Source organism: Melanaphis sacchari, unplaced genomic scaffold, assembly GCF_002803265.2.
Source record: "Melanaphis sacchari strain LSU unplaced genomic scaffold, SCAv2.0 Contig45_pilon_pilon, whole genome shotgun sequence".
Lineage (NCBI taxonomy): Eukaryota > Metazoa > Arthropoda > Insecta > Hemiptera > Aphididae > Melanaphis > Melanaphis sacchari.
Genome location: NW_020271303.1, coordinates 1,218,826 through 1,239,763, shown reverse-complemented (window position 1 = coordinate 1,239,763; position 20,938 = coordinate 1,218,826). Strand labels below are relative to the sequence as shown.

The 20,938-nt window shown below is 25.7% G+C and overlaps 1 protein-coding gene across 2 annotated transcripts in view; it reads right to left on the bottom strand.

Moving 5' to 3' along the window:
• The window catches only part of LOC112598172 (muscarinic acetylcholine receptor M2), an 81,422-nt gene extending 60,819 nt beyond the window's left edge, over nucleotides 1–20,603 (bottom strand). For both annotated transcript variants that reach the window (XM_025344553.1, XM_025344554.1), the window contains exon 1: nucleotides 20,236–20,603. The gene's annotated coding sequence lies outside the window, so the exon portion shown is untranslated. The remainder of the gene's footprint in view (nucleotides 1–20,235) is intronic.
• Nucleotides 20,604–20,938: the final 335 nt, after the last annotated feature.

Genomic DNA, 20,938 nt, shown 5'->3' with positions numbered 1-20,938 from the left:
AATCAATTTCAGTGCAATTTTTATCACAATACGTAACTTTAAACAATCTAAATACATTAATATCGTATAAGAAAAGTTAAGTTTGAACATTTTTAATGTATTGAAGTTTCAATAAAATTCATGGTCTCTTCTTGATAATATTATAAATTACTCAGTACAAACGTCCATGGATATATTCTCGTATTTTGATTTATTTATAAAATATATTATGTAATTTATAGTAGTCTATTTTCTTACTAAATTTAATGTTTAATATATAACGATTTCTAGAATATACTATTCTATAAGTCTATATATTATGAATATATATTATATTAATTACCACTTTGGTGCCATAATGTACTCTCTTTGTCTCAACCTAACCGATATCAGAATTTATGTGTGTTCGCTATTTGTTTGAAATTGTACGTGCCCAAAGGTTATATTTATTCCTAAGGGCTGAAGCGTGATATTTAGTTTAGTTGTTAGTTATAGCTTTCGTAGAAAATATAACCACCAGTAAATAGATAAAAATATTTATGTCATGAAAATCTTGACAGAAAAAAATGCCTATATTACTGTTATTTTGAGTTGTTAAATTAGATTAATTTTGACACTATTGTATAAAACCATTATTTAATAATATTTATTTTAAATGCATATTTTTACTATTAATAGTTTAAATATTATTTTAATTTATTTATTAAAAAAAAATTATCTTTAACAGTAAAAATGTCTTAAAATTTGCACTAAGCCTTCATTGATTAAAACATAGAATAGGTAGTTAGTTTTTTCTGAGGTTTGTTTTTATCTCCAAGTTTTTTTTTCCAAAAAGTTTTTAGATTTTTAATAAAATGAATAAAAAAATATTACAATTTAATTAAATTCATTTTTGACAAACAATAACTGAAGGTAGATATTAAATTGAATAATGTTCACATTTAACTGTCTAATGTCTATATAAGTAATTATATCAAAAAAAAAAAAAAAAAATGATAATGTAATTTATAAATTGTCCTTTTTTTATATGTTCTCAAAAAATGAAAAACATTATATTTATACATAATAAATTAAAAATTAATAATTGAACTTCAACATTTGTAATCTTAGAAATGATCATGTCAATTAATAATGCTATAATTGGTTATATATTTATAGCACACGTCGTATTATATCTAATTGTTATAATGTCTAAATATTTCATAGTCTCAGTTGTTTATATAACATTATTACATTAATAAAAAGGTAAGGGCTTATTTCAAATGTGTTTTTTAGTCATTACAAAGAACATGAAAATATTTCATTGATTTATTTTTATAGGGTACATGGCCTAAAAATATATATATATATATATAACATGGTATATATTTTTAAAACTAAAATATTTTAGTAGTATGTGAACTGTGAACATAATATAAATTATACGTTCTCATTATTTTATTTTATATTATTTTAACTTGTAACTGAATTTGTTTTTCTATCATGTAATTTATTTTATTTTCGTAAGAATATATATACAAGCTTAAAGTTTTGTTTTGTTTTATTTTAAATTTCAACATAACTAATTATAAATTCACTTATAAATCACAAATACAGAACAGAAACAAAAGTTCAAGCGTATTTAAATTTAAATTTCATCATATAATTAAGAAAATTTGTTGACATTTAAAATAAAAATTGCGTTACACTTTTATTTTTTATTGAATTATATATTAGTTGAATATTTATTGTTTGATAAAAAATAAATAAAAACCGGATTTTTGGAATAATTTGCTCTGGTTTAAGATCAATCGTTGAATTTTTCTAAGCTTACAAGATTGAATTAATGTATTAAATATGAGAAATATTATTAGCAACTCTGTTGTTAAATAGTATTGCATATTTAAAACGATAATGTAACTAATTACTGTTAATTTATATTATACTTTACACTTTAAGTCTTAAGAAGTATTTATGATCTAGAGTAAATTATTTGAAAAATCTTGATACTTTATTTAATTAAATTTAGTAAAATTAAAAATGATTTTATATATTATTAAATTATTCACTATTCTATGTTCTTTGATTTATTGGACTTTAAATGAGGTATACATTTTGATACGTAAAAAAGTGAAAAATTTTTTTCAAGATATGTAAGTTTAACATTTTTGAAATGTTCATGGAAAGAAAACTTTATAACACATGTCATAAAGGTAAAGAAAGTTAGATACTTGCAATTTATCGCAAATATGTTTCATTAAATTTATTTCTAAAAATAATTTCCATAATTAACGTATTTTTGAGAATGAATTCAATACTTTTTTTTTAATTAATAATAATATTTAATGTTTTAGAAATTTAAATGTGTTTAAAATATTTTATTTTATTTGTATATTAGGTTTAATATACAAATATTGTTTTTAATTACTTTACGTAACACAAATAAAAATTTAAATAAAATACAATAAATAAATTATCATTTATGTCTTGATATATATTTAAACTATTTTAAAAATATTTTCACAAAATAGTTATAAAATTATGAACATTTTAATTATAAATTATCTAATAGTCTAATAATATTATTAGACGCGTTTCATGTATATAATACATTGAATTTTGTAATGCTTAAATAATAATAAAATTATATTGAAACATGAGTTGAAATTAGTAAATTGTATGTAATAAAAAATAATATAAAATAATTAAAATAAATAGTATTGCGTGACTTTAATAGTTAAGTAAATTAAAGATTTTCTAACTTGATTACTATAAGCACTTTAAATTTTAACAAGTATATTTTCAATGGTTAGTTTTTTAGCTTGTTGAAACATGTAATTAGTATAAATATTAAATATATTTAACTTTTCAAGATACACTTAAATTTCATGAAATATGAATTTTTATTTACATAAGCATCTAATAATTATAGATGTAGAAAATATTTAGAATTTTAAACTTTTTATAAACTTAAAAGTTAAAATTTTAGTATTAGATTCTAAATGGAGAGACGAATGTACCGATTTTATTATGATATATTTTTTTTTTTGAACAAGTGCATGATTAAACCATTTTATAAACGTTAATAAAAATATAGGTATAAATGTACTTTAAATAGGTCAAACACCATCACTTATTTTTATAATTTGGAAAAACAAAAAAATAAAATAAAGAAAAATCAATATTTTCATGCAAATCCAATTTTCAAAATTTTATTTTTTATTTTTTTGACGTTTTTCAAAAATAAAAATAACCGTATATATTTGAAATTTTTACAAAATTTTTATATTATCGTTTTAGTTATACAATGAAAGTTTAAAATTGTATTGACTATTTTTGAGATATTTATAAGCATAAGAAATTTACGATTTTTATTTTTTTCTTCTATAAATATCGATAAAAAATTATTCGTTGGATCAAAATTCTTGAAAATTTAATACAATATTTCACCAAAGTTATTTTTTTATCCGCATAATTTTTTTAAGAATTTCGTTAAAATTGCAAACTATTTTGAGTTAAAATTCATAACAACTTTTGTTTTTGTAACCATGTTTTGAAAATGTTTTATAAGATTCTTAAACTTAAAAAATTTGAAACAAAATAATATTAATATTTAATAAAATATGTAATATTTAACGATATTTAAGCATATTATCCTCACATAAACTCTTTAAGAAATATCTTAACTATATTTTAAAAAATTTTTATCTTAGTTATCTAGGAAAATATAAAATATTCAGGTACGTGTATTTATGAACTAATGTAATATATTATTTTTGTACTTATCTCATAAATATTTTCAAATTTAGTAATAATTATAAATATCGAGCAAGTATTAAACGACGATACACATTATAATAGTGCACCAAAGTGGATTATTTTAAAACTTGTATTATCCAACTTTTGCTGACTTTTCTTGAGCATAATCTATGTAACGTTTCAACGTTTGCCAACTAAAAGTTTAATAATTTCTTATCTGTATATTTTAATTTTAATTGATAGTATGATTTATTTGAAAATGAATTATTTTAGTCACAATGGACGATTATAAAAAAAATGCAAAAAAATATTTATTTTTATTTTGCTTTTGCTATTACGAATCTATTCTGTGTTAATTCAGAAAATGTCATGAAAAAAATATGAATGAAGTATAAATTGTTTTATAAATAAATTAAAAATTGCATTTTATTATACTATGTATATATATATAAATATATATATTTGTCGTTTAAATAATCTAGGATTAAAATAAATAAATATTATGTTTATAATATGTTATTAATCATTGATCTGATTATTTAAGTAAATAGATTTTGCAACTCTAGCAAATCATGTTGAACAATCCATAGATTTATAACAAAAGTGATAAATTTTTTTTAATTCTTTATTTTTGAATGTATTTAAATATTATTATATTTATTAAGTTATAGTAAATATTATGATTTACATATACTTATAAATAATAATTATTATGAAATTGCGAAACATGATCTAACAATGCAATATTAATGCGTTCTTGTTATAAAAAAAAAAAAAAAACCAGAACTCTATTATATGTTACCATTTAGAACTTTTATCCTATATAATATTTTATGTGCATGTTATAGATAGTACAAAATAATTTTTGTTTTTTTCTTATTAATTAATAACAAACAAGCTCAACAGTAGAAAATATTCGTGAATTCAAGGATTTGATTGTGATGTAATTATAATTAGCAACACTATAGATGAAGATATTATTCGAAATACATGAAAATATTTTTTGATAAATTACTCATTATTTAATATGAATAACTGACGATAATTTTAATTGTATCGAGTTATTTAAAGTAATTCATTTTGAGATGACACAAATATTTTATAAAGGGTTGCATTAAAATTTTTTAAAAACTATGATTAATACCTATAAATGTTGATTATTTTATTTTAAATAAAATAAACGTACTCGAGTAGATAGTTTTATTATTTATATATATTTTTTTGTTAACAGGTGTAAATGATACATTTAGACATATGTGTTTTAAGTTTAAACATCAGATATTAAGTTGGGGTGAAGAAATTTCAGAATATTACTAAGAATTCTGACCTAGTTTTGCTACAAATATTTTTTAGTGCTTTATTTCTCTCAGCCCGACTTAAGTTTCTTTTTTATCTATGGTTTCTTATCTGTTTTTGAGCCCTACGGGATCATTTTTACTTTATATAAGAAAGGGAAATTTGAAACTTCACCATACGCGTAATTGTTAAAGTTCATGAGACATGAAAATATACAGGGATACAGGGAGTTATCCAGAGTTATTTATAATGGTATTCATTTTTATTTTGTGAATTATTTTAATAATTACATACAAGAATGTGTATATTTAAAGATTCCGTGTGAATGTAAGCTATTAGTTTTGAATTAATGCATGCTTTTAAATATAAGATTTTGAAAAACATGAATTTTCAAAGAAAGTTTAGAAGCAACGCTTTACGTATTTTTTTTTTTTTTACATAATATTAAATATTTTTCAGTAATGAATTATAATTTTAGGGTACATTAAGCTTTACTAAAATAGTTTTCATATTTTTGTATGATATGAATATTAACGAGTTAACTCCAATGCATAAATCGATTTACAAATAGGAATTTAAATTGAGGATAGAATGATTTGATAGCTATACTTATACTTATATAATACTGGATTTTTTGTTAAAATTTATTTTATAAAATATTTACTAAGATTTTATTAAATGCTAATTGTGTATTTTTTTGTCGTAACTTGGATATTACTGTCATTATTTTGCATTTAGAGCTGTTGATTATATTCATTTGACAGTGTCATTAAATACATATACAAGAACGTAATAAAGTAATTTAGAATTCTCAGTGTCTTATATAATGTACGGATTTGGTGGTAAAACAACTATTATAGTACCATAGAATTTCTGAATAAATTATTTTGCAATAGTTCGTACATTCAAATTATACTGACAGGTCTACTGATTTGTTGTCTTGTACTATATATAGGTAATATACTTCTAAAGATGAAACGTATTATTAAACATCACGAAATCCATTAATAATATAATAAAAGCTTATAATCGCGTTGAAATAGAATTAGTTTATGTTGTTAGAACCGTAGTCTGTTAAGTTTTTGTTCTTGTATGTATACATATATAGTATATACTATATAAGTTAACTAATATTTAAATTGAATTAAATTTATGTAACCCACTTATTAATTACTGAAAGCTTTCTTCTTCATTCAAGTGGGCCGAATTACGAACTGCTCTAACGCTTTCGTTTGAATAACTTTAATTTCCAAACAAATTATATCTATCTGTATCGAAACATATACTTACATCTTCGGTTATAACTTACCAATTTTTTTAAATATACATACAACATATTTGTATTTTCAATTTAAAAATAGTGATAATAATAATGTAATACTTTTGTTTATATTATATACAAAAAATACTATGTATTTTCAAAATGCATACGCAGTTTGAAATAATCAACAGACAATAAGTTACTATTGTTTGCAAAAATACAATTCAATTTCGCCGCGGAGAAAATAAATCATTTATAACGCTCGAATAAATGTGCGTTTTTGTTTTGTTTTTTATTTTTATTTATTTCATCGCAGTTGACGATTGCAACGTGTCTAACCATAGACCGTATGAATGGATGAAAATTAATTTCAATTGTCGTAGAGAAAACGGTTTGCTGAGAATTTTAATTTGTATTCCAGAGAAAAGCTGCTTTTTTTTTATTGCGGTCGCGTTTTAAATACGGTTCGATTTAGAATATATTATTTACATCCAAACCACTTGAACATCCGACGAATTGCTTTTGTACAGACATACTATTCTGCGTGTATACAATGTTATATGTACAGATTCGAGAACATTATTCACGTACACTGTAGCAGCTGAGTTTTTATAAAATCTGATTTGACGACGTGTATGCACTAATAATACTACCTATAAGATTTGCACTAAAATTTTTTTTCATAGCATGTTGGTACGCTATATAATATTTTGTGATGAAAATTTAAATTAAAAATATTTCAACCATTTCATATCATTAAAGACAATCATGAGCATGGTATGCATTATTATTAATATTTTGCGTTTGCGTGTTTTATATAAAATTTATATGGAGCAACTGTGTGTATATATTATAATAATACGCGCGCTCTAGAAATAAAGCCGTAAATCGATTACGCAAGTGTCCAATAACGCTACAACGATTCCTACTTATTCTGTGATGAATAATTTTGATCAGTTACATCAAAGCAGTGGCCGTCGGCACCACAATATTATTATTATTATTCTGTCGGCGTGATAGGTTCTAAACAGGCCGCAGGGTATTATATGCGCATTCGTTTATTCAGGTATTATATACTTTGCGATACTTAGCGATAGCGCAACGTATAAATATTTCGGAAAATTAATGGAAATTTTAAAAGCGAATAAAGAAATGATAAAAGAGTTTGTAAATGCCACCCATAGATGTTTTGAATGAGAAGTTGGAGAGAGGAAAATCGAAGTTTATGTATTATTGACTGCAATCCTAGTCGGATTATAATAGACTGCAAAATATGTAAATTACCACGGAAACGTTTAATTTCTTTATCACACTTTATCATACAAAAAAAACCACTATGTAGTAGAATCGAGTTTTGAGTAATAGCTATTAAAACTGTTATAGTATAGCTAATAAATATTAAAACAAATATAGAATAAAAATAAACCATCGTTTAAGGTAATTTTTTTATAATACAAAATTTTATTAAAATAGAAAACTATAAAATTACATAAAGTATAATTAAAATTCGTCTTCATTTCTGCTTATCTCATGTAAAAGTTAGTATTTGTGACATGATGTTGTACTACTGTTTAAATACGAGTTCACCGATTTAATAATTTAAAATTTGATATGATAATATAGTTGGCGTCAGGCTTATAGTTATGGTAATAATTATTATTGGTCGTATTCTGCGGTAGACTCATGAATAATTATACACAGAAACTTGACTGAACAGAATCAGTGTCTTACTTTAAAAACTTTAACATATAGAGTATATTAATTTAAATATATCTCAATTGATTTCAGAAAGTCAGTAGTTGGTTTATTTGATTCAGCAACGAATGTTATAATTAATTGTGTACAAATAGTAAATGAATTTTTTTGTAATATTAAAATAATGTCACGAGGAGAAAAATATTCATGGAATATAAATATTGAAAAAAAAAATGGGATACAAACAAAACGTTACGAAGCAAAAGAATAAGCAAATCTAATTGTTGGCTGTCATATACACGTAATGCGTTTGTAGTTGCACGATTTGTTTTTTTTCCATACAAATTTCTTTTATTTCTGAGTCGTAGTATTTTTGTACCGCCGTCATTCGCATGTCTCCGAGGATGCGTGTACTTCTTTATAATGCTGGACACGTTTTTGTCGAATACGAAAATGCGGTTGGAAAAGTTAGTCAAAAGAAGAAGAAATAAAAGCTGAAGAAAATGAAAAAAAAAGTATATCCTCAATATGTAATCCAAGATTCCAATGGTCTACATATATGTGAAGTGTTTACTCGATGTTTGCGTACTTCTAAAAATATGATTCTCGAACACAGTTCTATCATTTAATTGTTTATATTATACTTGTATTCCTTATAGGTTTATATAATGTTCTAAGTAAAGTTAACAAGTAAACATTACTTATTTTTATCGAACCATGTTTTTGTACGGTACATTACTATATTTTTTAATTCTTTAATAAATTACGAATATACGTCAGTTTCAATAACGTTTTAATTTTAAATGTTTATTGAAATAGAAATCTCACTCTGATCCATCATTTATTTATACGTTATACTGCGATGACTGATTACTAGTTGTTTATTTTTATTAAGTTAAGAATATTACATAAATTCAAACTGCATCTAAATTTAAAATTTCAATGCCTAGTTTATTATATTTTACTTGATATCATCTTAAGTTTAAATATTTTAAATATTGTTTACGAAATAATAAAATAATTTTGCTCCTAATATTTTACGTAAATATTGATGATATTACACCCTAATGTAGTTTAAACTAAATTTATTAAACTAAACATATTTAAATATTTTACTGTTAGGTCCAACGGTAGTCGTAAATATAAAACGTATTCTAATAGACTGTTATATTGTAACGTAATATAGTAGTATTGTTTAAAAATTAAACTCTGTATTACTTTTTTTTTAATAAAAATATAATATTTATTGAACATAATTAATCTATTGTAGAAATATCCCTGTAGTTTTCCATACTTCTGTTGTAATATTTCATATTTTTTTTTATTATTATTTTATTTTATTCTTTGTATTTGGATACACATTATTGAAATTTAATGTTGTTGATTAATGTTAAAGCTTTTATTAAACAAGTTGAAGATTTTTTTTCATTATTCTATGTAGTATAATATATCGAATAAATTAAAATGCATTCTATTTCAAGTTATTAATTTAATTTTAAAGCAATACAGGTACTTTTATCTTTTTCACAAAAATGTATCATTTAAAAATATTAATTGTTTTAATATTTTATAGGAATACTTTGTAGTCTTCTATCTCTTTTAGTCAAAAAATAAAAAAAATAAAAAAAATACTATTTTCAATAATTGTAACCTTTTTATTATTACATAAAAAGTTCATTATTTTATGTTCATTCAAATTTTATATTTCTACGTATACCAAGGTATGATAATGTTATAATTACTTTTCATCGATAGAAAAATTAATTATAAATTATGAATAAAATTTAAAAAGGTTTCTTTTTAAATACAAAGTTGATTTAAGTATTAAAAGTTGAGGTTGATGTATTTTTATTCCGCTTCCCAAACATAAATAAATAAATATTTTATAATCAAATTATTGCGCTCTAAAATTATACTATTGTTAGATACGGGGTATTATTGATGGTAATAAAGAAAAAATATAAAGAAATATAAAGTGAAGCAATTGTTATTCAATTTTTTATTTTAGATTTTAAATAAGTCGAAAAATTATGAAAACAGGTGTAGACTTTGTCTCATTTAGTTTTTGGTATTATGTTTACATTGGGAGTTTTTACGGATTATATTATGTTAGAATGGTGCCGAGTTGCGTTTTATTTTATTTTTATTTTCAGTGGAGAAAACCGCTATGGTGTTCGTAAACGGAAAAGTTTCTAAAATCGTTATTGTCTTTGAATAAAAGAAAACAGCGCTGCTACTCACCGCATTATTCGACGCTTTGCGAAACAAATACATAGTGACGGACCATGGTGACATAAATGTAATTTCATTCGAGTAAATCCTTTGTCTAATTATCGGTCGTGATTGGCGCAGTGTTTCGAACTGTAGTTCTACTCCCGAGGCTCACAAAAGATAACGGTATATTTGTACAGTAGGCAAGTAGAGATTTCGCTAAAAATTTGTATCGATAATAATAATATACTAAAGGTTAGCTGCGGCGTTGTGTTGAGATAAGGTTTATTTTCATTTGCCAAGAATAAAAGTATCTTATGGTATAACAATATAACATTTAGCATTAAAGTTTAATATTATGGATGTATATTGGATGTACCTAGTAAAGAATTTGTATTCATCTATAAGTGTTTATAAACAAATGACTTGGTCGTTTCCAACAGAAATATTGCATTCTACGATTACTGAATTCTATATTATAGTTATTACACATATGTATTGCTTGTATAATATTTATTTATTGACTCATATTATTGTTTATAAGTTGTAACGAACGATGTCATAATATATTTATCCAGACTCATATTTTAATAACATTTTTCTCTTTAATTATAATTAATCAAACTCTAATTTAACGTAAAACTACTTATATATAATTAAATATTTTTGATACTTTCTTGTTATTAATTCATTTATTATATATTTTATGTTTATGGAATCGATAGAAATAATTTACTGTTTAGTTATAAAATAAAATGCTTAAAGTACAGATTTAAGTATAGATTTAAGATCCAGTTAATAAGTTAACACCCGTATGATACACGTTATAATGATGATGAGTACTCATTAATAACTATAATACAGGTTGTACCTTCCGCGTAAAAGCGTGATCAGCAATTATCGTGAATGGATGGGTTGATTTATGTAATAAATAAATGGGCCACTAAAATTCTAGGCTAGAGTTCGTCAGTTAATTATAATATTATTAGGATATGGGAAGTCGATCAAAATTTATTTTATCATTAATCATTATCATGTAAAATTGAATTTACATTTAAGTTAGACTGGCAGCTAGATGGATTTATCAGATTTTGGACAGTTAGATGTCTTGTGCTCTTATTAAATGTTATTAATCAGTACATAAAATTCTTATAGAAACCTCAAATATAACTAAGAAGTCCCCAAATTTTATCTAATCTCTGGAAAATTCAAAGACATCTTTGTGCTTTTAAAGATATTATTATGCACATTTTACCCCAGCTAAGGGAAATTTAATTATTTCTAATATATCTAGACTTGGTACATACAGGTTAAAGTAGACCTAGGATACGCTAATATAGGCGGATAATTACAACTATTTGGCATGTTAGTAATATAATATAATATTATAATATAGGTTCATTATGATATATTCATTTTTATTTTACACTTGATTTGACTTATATTCATTTTAAGAACATAAATTGAAATTATTATAAAATGCAAAAACCTATCATAAAAGAAAATAATTTTAAGATTAGATAAATTATTTTTTAGGTCCTGTGACCTGAAATGGATTTTAGAAATACGATTAATTACATTTTTATTAAATGTTTTAATAGGAACTTCTAAAGTGCATTATGTGAATAATACCAGAAATCAGACAGATGACATGAATTAAATGAAAAAATAATTTATGATTTAAATAATTGAAATATTAAATGGGTTTGAATTTTTTTATCAACTTTATAAACTAAATTATAAATTTGTTCATAATGTCCATTATTAATTATTAATACTTGAGTTTAAAATATGCCTTTTTATTTTTATTTTTACAAGTACCTAATATACAATCTGTATTATTAATAAAATAAGAATATATGCTAAAAATACATTCACATGAAATAGTTTGATAAAAGGAGCTATTGATGACACTTTTTATGGTTATTAATTATTTACTTAATAATTTTTTTTTTTTTTTTTTAATATAAAAAATCACGACACCACTTGCGCCTTAGGCGTCTTGGGGGGGGGGGGGTTAATTGGTATGGTAGCAGAAGCCAATAGAATGAGTGCTTAGGTGGTTGTGGAATCTTTTATAGAAACATTTGAATTCCTCAGCTATTGTTTTTAGTTTTAGGTTTGAATGAAGGGAAAAATTTGAGACGTAAGGAGATGCATTTGTTAATTTCCTTAGAGCAATGTTTTGGAATGCTTGTATTTTGTTAACGTTTTTTTTTTTGCACTACCCCATAGCTGCAGACCGTACGTCCATATTGTTTTGAGGAGAATTTTATATATAAGAAGTTTGGTGTGCGTGGAGGTATATTTATTATTGCATAATACCGTTAAAATATGCATAAAAAAAAAAAAAAAAAAATGTTAATAGCAAACATAATACAAGAGGTATTATCTACTAAAATACAAAAAATTCATAAGTTATCAGAATAATATGTTATTTTTGTTTTTATTTTTAGACGATTTAGGTAACCGAAATATTTTCTAAATTTTATGTAACATAAATAATGAATATGTTATCTATAAAAGCTTAAATTTTTTTGTTATGCTCATGTTACTATAAAATTCCATTTTTTTTTTTGTTTTATCTAGCAAATATATGTATTGATTAATATTTAAATGTAAAACTTATAACCAGGCTTAAAATAATATTCATATCGAATTTACATATAAGTATGCAACAGATTTGAAATTTAAATTATCTTTATTAAATGCATTATAATAATGTATTTAGAACAATATTTGTTTTATTAAATCTATGAAATTATTCGCGAGAATACAAAAATATTTTTTTTTATGAACATTCTTAATAATATTGTGATTTTATGTGTGTAATATGTATGCATAAAAAATAATTTTCATGAATAGAAATATAACTATATTTTATTTTAATCTATTTTTCTGAGTATATTATTGTTAAATTATATTACGAAAGGTATCTTAGATGATAATGATGTATTTGTACAGTTTAATATACGCATACAAGTAAAAACTATTTTAAAACATTACATAGTTAATAAAAAAATACGTAGAATAAATAAAATTGACAAAAAAAAGAACATGACATATTAATAAGGAAATTCATAGAAAATAATAGAAGTATATTATAACGTTTATATGTGTTTTTTATTTATTATTGAGTATATTATAAAATCCTAGATTTTGTTTTAAATTAAGACAAAAAACGATGAACTCTGATAATATTTACAGTTTGATAAGAACTAATGCCATTATTAGTTATGTATATCTAAAAATACTTTTGAATAAAATATTTTGCGTAGTATATTTATAAAGAGAAAACAAGTCATATATTCAAGTCATAGTCGTAGTCAAGTCAGCAATATGACTGGGACGAATAACTAAATGTATTTTAGGTTAAACAATTTTCAGTATAATATGTTAAAATGAATTTAAAATAATAAATTGTAAGGACTACAATTATTCCTCTATAGTCTGTACCTGCGTTATAATCAATTTAATAATTATTATACGTTAATTATTATTGTTGTGACTTTTTTTAAAATTTATTAATCTCCTTTTGAGAAACATTGCGCTTTATTGAATTATATATATATATATATATATTTATATTTCCATAAATACATTGTCACGGAATTATCATTTTTCTCTACAAAATTTTGCCGTTGGCAATTTTAATTATAACACAAATACAATTTAGATTCGCTATAACGTTGGTTGCACGCTCGACCGTCTTAGGCACGTCCAATAAAATACTACTGCTACTACAGAAGTGAATTATTTGACTTTTCTATAAATGTTTCCTTATTTAATCATCCTGTTAGTCAATCAGTAAAGCGCGTGAGCGAGCATGGAGTATCTCATTTGTACAAACAATTAATTAATGATATTACGGATATAATATACACTACAGCGCAGTGACGTTTTCAAGTGTAATGGATTAGTTTCGACAGGCGGACAAAAATGTGTCTGCAAATTTAATACGTTGTGATTTTATATTGTAATATATTACTGTGTTAGTGCATTCGGCACGAGCGATTATCGTTGTTTTCGTGTGTGTTATCTGTCTCGTAAACAAATTTCACGCGGATTTAAAGAAACACATAATACATAATAATATATCATCAAAACGGGCCACTATAAAACTGCGCTTAAAATGAAAACACACCGTCAATAACGAAAAAAAAAAAAAAATGAAGACAAAAAACAAAGGTAATAATGAAATATGGGAAAGAGAAAAATAAAAATATTGATTAATGTAAGTGTATGGTTCGTGAACGTATGTGCGTGAGTGTGCGTGCGCGCGCGTGTGACAGTCAACCGACCGCCGTCGAGAATAACGCGCGTGCAGGTCGTATTTTGGCGGTGGCGCGGCGTATCGCGTGATGCGAACACGTATGGCTGACGCGAATATGGCGACTGAAAAGTCGCAACGGACAACGGCGAGACAAGGAGGCTGATCATATATATTATATATATATAATATATTATGCGGTACCGCAAATGTTACGCGTTCACAAAGATAAGTGGAGGTAGCGGATTATGGAGGTGGATGCGTTCGTATCGTGGATGTAAATGTGTGTGGGTCTGTGCTTATGCGTGTGCATCCATGTGGTGGGATGGTTGGTGGGCGTGTGGGTGTGCGGATTTTGCGGTACTGCGGCGGATCCGGAGATTTTGACGGAACGACAGCCGGTCGGTCGGCGTGTAACGTCTGTCAGGAAAACGGTCGCACCCCTGCCACCGCATCGCCGATCACCCGCTCCTCCCCGGAAAGGTTTCGCTAAAAACCGGTGAAATTGAACGTACCTTACTACAATATTATATTCTATATGGTTTTGCGGCTGGTACACGCTGGTACACGCATGGCCGTGTTTTCGCGAGTTCGGTGGCGGTGATAACGACGCGATTTCCCGGCAGTAATAAATTCGTATCGAGGTAATGAAGTGTTAAGATTGAAGCACGTCTGACTCTGGGACAATGTACGCACTGCCGACTAAACGCGCGAATCCGTTCACAGAATCATTTCTTGATTTCTTCAAAAACCTTTTACTTTTCACGGGAGTTGACGGATTTCTGGACAAATTGAATTTTGCCGGACGCTAATAATAATGGCGTGGTATGTGACAAATATATACTATCTATAATGTCATATTATTACAGCCAAACCGTCAGTTACCTCTTATTATATATTACGTAACGTCGTTTGCTCGAAAGTCGTCCTCGCGTCGGTGAAAACGTCCAAGTAGACTAAGATTCAGCGCTCGTCTCTTATCGGTGGCAGAAACTTTTAAGTATTGCTAATGAGGATGTTTGATTTTTTTTTTTTTTTATTGCTGCAGACTCCGTTTTTTTCGTCAAAGTGATCGAGGATACGACAGCCGTTAAGTTTGTACTCAGCCGTTGCATGTGCATTGTAAATATATATACCATTTTTACCTTTTTTGGATTTGAAGTACCGAGCGACATCCATCGAGCATGGTCTTTTTTTTTTTAATAATAAGTCGATGGGTATTTTCGATTTATTTAAACCGTTCAAGCGAGCATAACGGTAGGAGATGACCATCACTCCGCACAACCGCTGTAGGTACGTTAAAAAAAGCTTTCCCAGTAAAAATTGCTTTTTGTTTATATATTTGTTTACCTAAAGGCTAGCATGCGTTTTTATAAGTTCAATGGGTAATATTTTGTATTCAAATTAACTAAGCTCACGCAACGATCAATTATGAACAATCTCTGTTTTTAAATGGTACTATATCGTAAAAATCAAATCAAATTAAAACAGAATATACAGAATGATTTACCAAGCATGCTCACCTCAATGTATTTTATAGTCGTGTATTTCTTTATATTTCATTTTTGAAATTTTTAATTACGATACTTAAATATTGTTATTATTACAAATTGATACAAATTTTTCAAATTAGAAAATTAGAATTACGAACTTGTTAAAATATAAGTTATTATACAGTTTCATATTCATCGATGTTCTATGAATAGTAATTAATTAGGTATAGGATTTTTAGAAAGATATTATGACTGTAGCACATTCAAAATATAGTAATAAATATAAATATCTAAGTATAGTTTGTTAAAAGCAATAGACTAAACAAAACAAAGTTTATTATCATAATATTAAGTACATCAATTACAACTCATTCAACTTAAAATTAGGTAGAGAAAGTTTTCAAAAATATTATATGATTAACCATTAACGAGGAAATAAAGTATATTTAAAAAAAAGTGATACATCACAATATTATATAATATCAAAACATAGATCAATGTGATGGTACTTGAGTATTATACTCAAAAATAACAAAAATAGTTATAATTAAATAAATATACAATTGAAGAGAACTGGGTGTGAGCATGTTTAGTAAATCTCTCTGTTTTATACTATATTTTGTCAAATTATACAATAATTATGTTATTAAAATGTGATCACAACACAATAACGTCGTATAACTTTAAGGTATGGTTTGTTGAACTATTATAGTTATATACTAAAAGCTAAAAAAAAAAAAAAAAAAAACTTTAAGGTATTGCTTACCGAATGCAATTATAATTTGTATATCACAGTTCTTTGATTAACATATACTGAGTGGTATATAAAACATAAGACACTTATTATTTTAAAAACTGAAAGTAAAGAAAACTAATTATCCAAAATCTGATTTTTATAGATCAAAATACTTCAAATAATATTCTGTTCTAGATATGAAATAAAAAATACACTTTGACATACAAAAGAGTAAACAACTTAAAAAATTATATCGATATAAAATGTTGATATATTGTGTCTTATATATTATATTAAGTAGATAATTTTGTATAGTATAAAAAATGATTCGTTTAAAACATATAATAGTGTTCAAGTCGTTTACATTAGCTGATTTTAAACTTGGGACTTATAAGCCTTTAGAAGGTGGAGAGTTAAGGATTATTGAAGACCGCGGGGTCACCTACACCCGTGAGTAAAACAGAAAAATAATTTTAGCTTTCACCGAAAATAATAATAATACTTAAGTTTGTCTGAACTTTGAAAAGGCTTTAGAATAACTGGTCTACTGTAGTGTATAATAAATGAAATACGGTCGAAGTGTCGTCGTGATTGGACCGACAACAGTATTATACGGTCGTAATTTGAACCACTAAGTTTTTCCTGCAAAATGTACGTGCGTATACAACCCGGAAATACACGTGTTACGGTAGCGGTAGTGTTACTTGAGGTGGTTACCGACAACCGAGATGAACGTGATGGAGTTCCAGTACATAACGTATATGTATAGTATATTTTAATCGGACGCTGCGTATAATCGCCAACGATTACGCTCAATATACTATTATGTTTATATTGTGTATCTGTAGAGAGATGCATGCATGTATGTTTGTATATCGCCGCCGTGTACAGTATCGTCAAATTCTACATTATGCTGAAAAAGGGATGGATTTTATTTTTTTTCGTGATATACGACGGACACTTAATTAAAAACACGCGGACATTTTACGTTTGAAAGGATTAAAAAGCTTATTTTATAATATTATACATTCGGTTTTCATGAAACGCCCAACTAAAAATGTATAAGTTTTTTTTTCACTATAGTTTTGTTTTTGTGTTTTTGTTTTTTTTTCGCTGAAAAGTAATAAAACCCTGAAACCTAAAGGTTGCATGGTATAACAAGTTCAAGACGTCAAATGATATGTATATTGTATGTATAGAATGTATTACGTTCAGAGTAAAAACTCAAAATATATAAATGAGAAAAAAAAAATTGAAACCCATAAAATAAAAAGTTATACCTATGGTTTTTTTTCTCGAAACTTCTAGTTCAAGTATATTATGTTTTTAGATCGGCGTATTTTACATTTTATGAAAACCGAGGGAATTCTTTGGTTATCTATAAATATACCTACATATTTCGGTTATATCAATAACGTAAATGATTTTACATTTAAACGCTCTATTGAAAACTTATTTTTTTCTAAACATCTCGTAAGAGTAATTTAAACTGTTAATTCTGTACAAACTTTTTATAATAATATGTTTGTATATAATTAAAAAAAACATATATACTACTCTCCTACTTAGTATTATAATTTTTATAGTTTCGTATATTTTATTTATGTACATAAAAATAAAGAAAATATATTTATGTGACACATGTGTACAATTTTATTATATAAAATAAACGTTAGAATGTAATAATAATAATATTAAGATTATTCTATCTGAATGTACTTTACCTATTCAATATTCATACGCCGTATTAAATAATGAACAAATATCGTTTACTTAAAAGCATAGATATTTAGTAGGTAATCCTATATTATTTTTAATACACAATTTATAAATTATTGATTAAGTATAGAAAATAATGGTCTTAACTATTTTTATGTTTTTGATAAATTATTAATATTTTTTTCCAAGCAAATTTATTATACGATGTTTTTAAAACTTTTCAAGCTTATAAATATATCGATAGAATTTTGTTTTGAATAAAATATTTTTAAATAATTTCAATAAAAGTTATAATTTCACTTTTACAAAAGATTAAAGTTGTATTCAAGGGTTAATTTTTGCCACACATGTTTATACTAATCACATTATTTCTATTTTTATCTTTTTATTTCAAAGTAAACCTAAAAATTATAATTACTTAGATAATTGATTTAAAAAAATATATAATTATACAAATTTTCTTTGGATAATGAATATTTTAAGTTATTATGCTTATAATCTAATGTTTTAATTTTTATATATTATAATCACATTAAAAAAATACATTTTTAATAGTTTATTAAAAAAGACCAAGTTAATTATTATAATAAATTTTCTTGTTGATCTGGTGATAGTGCAATTAGAATAATAGCAATTTATTCAATTCAAACTTGTAACTTTTACAAAATAAATACTACTATGGGTCGCCATGGTAGTTTTAATAAGTGTAAATAAATGTTAATAAAGTAGTTTAATTTGAAAAAATAATTGTTTACATCTAATAATATGTAAAACTAAAAAAAATAATCTCTATATATTTGTCAGTAACAATATTTTAACATTTTATATTGATTAATCAGAATATGAATTAAATATCTCAAATAATATACAATCAACTTGAAAATGATTATATCATTATTCAAAATTTAATTTTGTTATATTATAAAACTACACACTTCAATATATAATAGGTATTTTGACGTTTAAAATTAAATGTATTAATAAAATTAAAAGAGATCAAAATCCTATATGATTGATAGGTTTAAAGGCCTTTTTGTATATTATTCAATATTTTAAAAACCAATATTATAGTTTAAGTATCGAAAAAACACATTTAGTTATAACTATAATATTACTATTTCTTAAAAATTTTAAATTAATTTATGCTAATTTTAAGTTTTATTTGGGAATTTTTAAATTGATAGTTTTCGGAAAAAAATTATTTTAGAATATTTTCTGTTTGAATAACTATACAATAATTTCATCCAGCTGATTTATAGAAATAAAATATTACTTAATTCAAAGTAATAAATAAAAAGTTTATATTATATTAAATGTATAAATATATAGTTTTTAAATTGATGAAACATTAATAAATCCAACGAACCTTAGTGGCTACCGCGAATTTTGTCTTTATAGTCAATATTGTTATAGACCTACTTATTTTGTATTATAGTTCAATTAATAGTCTATCGACTAGTAATTAATATTTAGTATCATCCGTTCTATGCACGCAAAACATTTACAGTGGTAAGAGAGATACACATAATATGCATTTAACAAACCGATTAATTTTGTACGTGTTAATGTGATAGCGAACTAATAATAGGTATATATCGTACACGATTTTTCGACTTAATCGTAACTATCGTCTGCAGATGACGTGCATAACAACAATTTACTCGATGTCAAAACCGTATAAATATCTCTTAGAGATACGTTAAATGCTCATGAGCACATTATTGTGTTAAAAATCATACAGTTGTACATGTGGACGATAACAATAAATTAGTTGCTGTGACGAATGAAACGTAATAAATACAATGAGTAGTGTGTGCGTGCGTGTGTATGGACTTACCCAAAACAATCGTGCGAGTCTGAACCGATCTTCGGAGACGAGACGACGGATGGCGTTTATGCGATATGCATAGTATAAAAAGAACGGAATATTTTGAAGCATTCGGTGGAAAGTGGCAGGGGACGGGGTCGCTCGTCAGAATAATTGGAAACGTGTGAGAATAAAAAAATAAAAATAAATATATATCGAAAAACCACGAGCGATCTAAAAAATAAAAACGAAACGAAAAAAAAAATTTCTAAAAAAACGTTTTACGATTACGGGGACGCGATTGCGGCGGCGGTGGCAGCGGGTGAAAATGACTCTTCTCCGAGACCCGCATGCAACAGAGTCCGTCCGAAATGTTCACCGCGAAACGTCGCGGTGAGAGAGCGATTCGCAGGGACAGGAGCAATGAGCAGCGCCGCAGTCGCCGCATGGAAACCGTTTCCGAGCCGCCGGCGGCGGCGTATTCGAACGCGTGCGCGCGTGTCTCCTCTCACCCGCGCACGAGTGTTAGTCCGTGTGTATACGTACGTGTAGGTGAGAGTAGGTGCTTGTTAGTGTATCGGGGTGGGTACGTGTAGGTGGGTGTAAGTGCGAGAGAGTGAGGTTACGGGGTTGCACGACGTGACGGAGTTACGTGTGGACATGACCGAGGCGGACGAGGCGACCGCAAAAACGCAGTTGGCCAGCGGAGTTAAATTGTAGAAGAAAAAAAAAA